Genomic DNA, 6,308 nt, shown 5'->3' on the forward strand with positions numbered 1-6,308 from the left:
GTCCTTGGGCATAATGGTGATGCGCTTGGGAGGGAACGTGCAGAGGTTGGTGTCCTTGGAAGAGCCCCACCAGGTAGGCCTCGACCACGGAGCTCTGGGATCACAGGTCAGTCTTGAAGTCCTGTGCAATCTCACGCACCAGTTGCTGGAAAGGCAGCTGACAGATCTCACACAGCGCCATGGTGTCGGGACAGTAGCATTGTAACTTCTTCACAGCACCCGTGGCTGGTACGCTCTTGTGGGCCACCTTGGTGACCAGCTGTTTGAGGGGCACCTTTCCTCCCATTGATGTGTGCTGTCTGCTTAGTAAGAGTCCTCTCGTTCTTCCCCACTCAGCTGGAGACTCCTTCAGGGAAATGAGACCCACTTTAGCTACTGTTGTTGGTATATTTGATATGTCACAGGTGGCCTACCAGGCTCTGCTGTGTGGGCTGGATACCCTCCGTAGCTTGCCGTGCCTGGTGGGGGTGGGGCAGGAAATGGAGGCTTTTGGGGCGATATCTAATTGTCCCTGCAGGTGTTCCTGACGAGTTCAGAAAACAGTTATCACAGATAACAATATGCTATTATTGTCCTTAATCCCAACGATTTGAGACCTTTGATCAGAACAAGCAGTTCTCTGATTCAAACATGTTACAGTATTCTATTTAGTCACAAACACAAAAATCTGAAACCCTGTTTATAAGTCATTTCTGCATAATAATGATAATTATAATACTATAAAATCCAGCTCCCGGACGAGAACAGTGCAGTCTCCTGCCCCCACGCCTGGCTATTCCTGACCGGGGCCCCTTGGAGGGGAGCGGGTTGAGCTTTCCTCCCCGCCCCGACCAGGGCTCCGGCAGCCGAAGACCTCCAGGACCAGCCACCACCATGCTGAGACCACTCTCCGCACACATGAAGGTACTGGCAGAGGGACAAATCCATGCGGGACAAATCCACACCCACCACCTGGCCCCCTGGCGCCGTGAAATCCCATCAACGGCCAAGACTCAGAGACTATAAAATCCAGCTGCGGCCGTGCGACATCTCATCAGGACATCTTTTTATGACATCTTATTATCTCATTCCTACTTTGGACAAACTTGCAGGCTATTGAATGTAGCCTGCCCACAGGACAGAGTCTGGCAAACTCCCCGTGGCATACCTAATATGCCAAATACCAGTAACAATCACTCTAGCCAACATGGCCGCCCCGAGTTCGATTCCTCCGCCCCTCTCAGAGAGCCCGGCAAGCTACCGAGAGTATTCGATATGCCAGACACAGTAACAACAAAGTCTGCAATGGAGACGTTACTGGGCCCGCTCGAGCATCGAGCAAATCGACGATCAACGGGAGGGCCTTTACCTTTTTTTGGGCTGGAGCGATAGCACAGCGGGTAGGGCGTTCGCCTTACACGCGGCCAACATGGCCGACCCGAGTTCGATTCCTCCGCCCCTCTCGGAGAGCCCGGCAAGCTACCGAGAGTATTCGATATGCCAGACACAGTAACAACGAAGTCTCCAATGGAGACGTTACTGGGCCCGCTCGAGCAAATCGATGATCAACGGGAGGGCCTTTACTTTACTTTACCAGTAACAATGATGGGTCTCATTCTCCTAAAGAGCCTTGAATATAATCTCAGGGCTAGGATGAAAGAGACGTTACTGGGGCCTGCTGGAGGCAATGGACGAACAACAGGATGATGAAATGAAATGAAAAATGAATGATAATCCGGTCTGTGTTCACCTGTAATAGAAAGAACATTTAAGCTAAAAAGGCCCCTGAAGAGGTCACAGTACCTACAACATTCAACATGATGGTGGAGCCCACACAGACACAGGAAATGAAGCTAGGTCCCTCCACACAGCCACAAGTCCTTGCGGTGTTTTCATTTTAAGTCAAAGTCTATTCGTGCTGTACATACGCCCCAATGTCTGCTTGATGGAATACCACATCGCCATGGGGTCTACTTTTCTGCAGTCTTGTGTAGACTTTGCTGCCACCCCAAAACCCAAAGGGATGTTGGCCATAGAATACACCACGACTCCCTGATACTGGAGAAGTATTTTCTGTGACTCAGCCCAAACCAGACTTCAACACATGGTTCCGGTACAGGAAGGATTGCTTGGCTCCAGGCTTGATCCACACTTTGTACCTGGTATAGGGGGCAAAGTAATCCAGCACCGTCAAGTGTAGCTGGAACTTGTGGGTTTTCGTAAACTTCCCGAAGCAGATTGCCAGGGACACCACTTTGTCCCCTGAGATATTGGCGGCCAACTTCAGGATCTTCTCGCTCATGTAGTGCACTCGGTCCTTCCTTGTGCAGTTTGAAGCAGTAGGTGCCGTCAGGCCTATCGACCCGCAACTGAATGTTCTTCCTGATGTATGTGGCGACTTTCTCGAACACGACACAGGTCTCTTCTTCAGTTAAAGGCCACATTTTCTACTAGGTCGGAGCACCGGATCCTCGTGCCTCTCCGGCCGGAAGTAGAACCCTGTTTTTATTTGTATTTCCTAATCATAAATGCTGATTAGGAAGTTTTTCATATGCACATTGGCCATCTATATCTTCCTTGGAGACTTGTCTGTTCATCTTTACTCCACATTGTTGGATGGAGTTGCTGAGTTTTGTGAAGACTCTGTAGATTTTGGATATTTGCCCTTTATCTTATGTATTGTATGCAGATATTTTCTCCCATTTAGTAAGACATATATTTATTTTTTCTGTGCTGACGCTTTTAAATTTGATTCAGTCCTTTTAATTAATTAATTAATTTCTCTTTGGTCATCTTATTGAAGACATTGATAGATTCATTTTCTGAAGAGTTCAGCTATATACTTCAAGTATGTCATGAATTCTGGCTTAGTCTTAATCTACTTTGAATTTACTTTGTGTGAGTGGTATGAGGTAGAGTTTCATTTTTTTACATTTGCTATCCAGTTTTTCTAAAATGAGAAACTTCAGAGTGAAAAGAATTCAGAAATTTATAGTCATACATAACAGTCATAAAATTCAATCTCATCAGTGTACACCATGAATATTTTATAGTTTGAAAAAATACCAGTCCACACATGAATATTTGCACATTATTTGTGTCAGGCTGTATCTTTATCAAAGCTTCATACAAAAGAAGTAGCTGAAGCTCAGAGACTCCTAATTCAGTGTTCAGTTTGGAACTCTTTGGACAGGGATCTGAAATTCAAAGTTTGATGAAGTTCACTACCACACATACACTTTGGTTCTCTTAATACATTGCCAAGTGTCCTAGGCAAAAGAACCTTTATAAAACCACTAACCAACTGTGAGATCTTCAAAAACCTTCACCTTTTTCAGGTATCTAGACACAGGAAGATTGCCTGCAACTCTTCCCTTGTACCTGTGAACATTTTCATTTCATTTCATCATCCTATTATTCATCGATTGCCTCGAGCAGGCCCCAGTAACGTCTCTTTCATCCTAACCCTGAGATTATATTCAAGGCTCTTTAGGAGAATGAGACCCATCATTGTTACTGGTATTTGGCATATTTGGTACGCCATTTGGGGAGTTTGCCAGACTCTGCCCTGTGGGCAGGCTACATTCGATAGCCTGCAAGTTTGTCCAAAGTAGGAATGAGATAATAAGATGTCATAAAAAAGATGTCCGGATAAGATGGTTCTGGAAGCTGGATTTTATAGTCTGTGAGTCTTGGCCGTTGATGGGATTACACGGCGCCAGGGGGCCAGGTGGTGGGCGTGACCCCCGCCTACTGGAATTTGGAGGATCTGGGTGGAGGATGCTCGACTCCAATCCGAGTAGGCTGGGAGATCTCGGCCCTGGAACCCGCGTGGATTTGTCCCTCTGCCAGTACCTTCATGTGTGCGGAGAGTGGTCTCAGCATGGTGGTGGCTGGTGGTAGGACCAGCCACCACTACCTGTGAACATAATATGATAAATGCAGAGGAGGAATCCAAGCCTCCTTCATTGTCCCTTTCAGCATAGAAACCACAGGCCTCGTCTATCAAACCACAGTCTTCAACAATCTTGAATATAGTCTGTGACCTTAATGGATGACTTGGCTGTTTTGAACTTCTATTTTTTTTTGGGGGGGGGGGTCACGCCTGGCGATGCACAGGGGTTACTCCAGGCTCTGCACTCAGGAATTGCTCCTGGCAGTGCTCAGGGGACCACATGGGATGCTGAGGCTCAAACCCAGGTTGGCTGCATGCAAGGCAAATGCCCTACCCGCTGTGCTATATCACTCCAACCCTGTTTTGAACTTCTTTTTAAAACTAGAAAAAAACTCAAGCAGGCAAAATCAAGAGTGTCTCAAATTACTTGCCTATCAGAGGAAAAGGTCCCATAACGCTTTTAGGGGAACGATCTCTGAAGCATTACTCAGAAGGCTTGGCGTTCCTCCTGTTAATTTTTGGCCAACCAGAAGAGCCCTAGGATGCAAGACTACTTGTGCCCTGCAGGGATAAGTATCAAAGCAGGTTAGTTGCATGTAAGGCAAGTGCCTGAATCCCTGCATTATCTCTCTAAAACAAGGAAGTCATGGGAAGGAGAGATTCCTCAATAAGAATCTCTGTCCGAGAGAGAGAGAGAGAGAGAGAGAGAGAGAGAGAGAGAGAGAGACAGAGACAGAGAGACAGAGAGACAGAGAAAGAGAGGTGTCTACTGCCATAGAGGCAGGCAGTTGTGGGAAGCCAAGAGCCCTCTCATAGACCCTGGCCGTGGTTCCCATGTTAGGAACTGCTCGGGAGAGACATTGGTGACAGATTCCCAGGACTTCCTGATCTCAGCGGATGCCTGATCTATAGCCACACATCAGGCTGACAGTTATCTTATCTGGCCTTAGCTATAGTAACCTCCAGGATGCAGATATGCAAATGTAAAGCTCAGGATGCACCTACTGCCACAAGACCCTTTTCATGTATGAATGTTTACCTTGAATGTTAGCTTTTGTTGCTGACTTTACCATGTATGTTTATATTGCCTCTGCTCCTGAGTGGGCTACCCCTGAACCTATATAAACAGCCTGTAGCCCCCAATAAAGTGCTGTCCCTTTTTCTCTCTATTTCTAAACTATACTCTGTCTCTTATGTCTTGTGTTCATTCGGTTGGCCCTTCCCTGCACTTGAAGGGAAGGGAAGGAAACTGGGAAAAACAACCAGTGTGGGAAATTACTTTGGTGAAGGGATGGGTGTTGAAACATTGTATGACTGAAATGCAATCATAAACAATTTTGTAAGGCTCTATCTCATGGTGATTCATTTCATTTTTTTTCCATTTCATCATCCTGTTAATCGTCGATTGCCTCGAGCAGGCCCCAGTAACGTCTCCTTCATCCTAGCCCTGAGATTATATTCAAGGCTCTTTAGGAGAATGAGACCCATCATTGTTACTGGTATTTGGCATATTTGGTACGCCACGGGGAGTTTGCCAGACTCTGCCCTGTGGGCAGGCTACAGAGTGGTCTCAGCATGGTGGTGGCTGGTCCTGGAGGTCTTCGGCTGCCGGAGCCCTGGTCGGGGCGGGGAGGAAAGCTCAACCCGCTCCCCTCCAAGGGGCCTCGGCGAGGAATAGCCAGGCGCGGGGGCAGAAGACTGCACTGTTCTCGTCCGGGAGCTGGATTTTATAGTCTCTGGGTCTTGGCCGTTGATGAGATTACACGGCGCCAGGGGGCCAGGTGGTGGGTGTGACCCCCGCCTACTGGGATTTGGAGGATCTGGGTGGAAGATGCTCGACTCCAGTCCGAGGAGGCTTGGAGATCTCAGCCCCAGAACCCGTATGGCTTTGTCCCTCTGCCAGTACCTTCATGTGTGCGGAGAGTGGTCTCAGCATGGTGGTGGCTGGTCCTGGAGGTCTTCGGCTGCCGGAGCCCTGGTCAGGGCGGGGAGGAAAGCTCAACCCACTCCCCTCCAAGGGGCCTCAGCGAGGAACAGCCAGGCGTGGGGGCAGAAGACTGCCATGGTGATTCAATTGGAAAAAAAAATCTCTCTCCCCACCTGGTTTTGATTCTTTACTAAGAAGCCCATACCTTGACTTCTTATTAAATGGACCAAATATTTTGCTACATTTGCCGTGGTGGTTCACAGTTTTCTGCCAACCCACAGAGTTATTCGAACAGTCCAACTACCCCTTCCCTCCGGAGTCAGAGGGCCCACTTTCTAGATTCTTCCAAGCCTACCTTCCTGATTATTGATTTTCTTTGCACGTACAAACTCCAGGTGGCTCAGCAGGGCATATGGTGTTCCCTTCCCCTAGGATGTAAGCATAGGTGGCTAGTAAATCACTGCAGTATCACTTACCCAGTGTTGCATGGTAGGCATTTGGCTATCT

The 6,308-nt window shown here is 47.9% G+C and overlaps 1 pseudogene; it reads right to left on the reverse strand.

Moving 5' to 3' along the window:
* Nucleotides 1-1,711: 1,711 nt before the first annotated feature.
* LOC130037865 (60S ribosome subunit biogenesis protein NIP7 homolog) lies at nucleotides 1,712-2,423 on the reverse strand (annotated as a pseudogene).
* Nucleotides 2,424-6,308: the final 3,885 nt, after the last annotated feature.

This window comes from Sorex fumeus, unplaced genomic scaffold (genome assembly GCF_029834395.1).
Source record: "Sorex fumeus unplaced genomic scaffold, SorFum_2.1 ptg000072l, whole genome shotgun sequence".
NCBI classification, from domain to species: Eukaryota; Metazoa; Chordata; class Mammalia; order Eulipotyphla; family Soricidae; genus Sorex; species Sorex fumeus.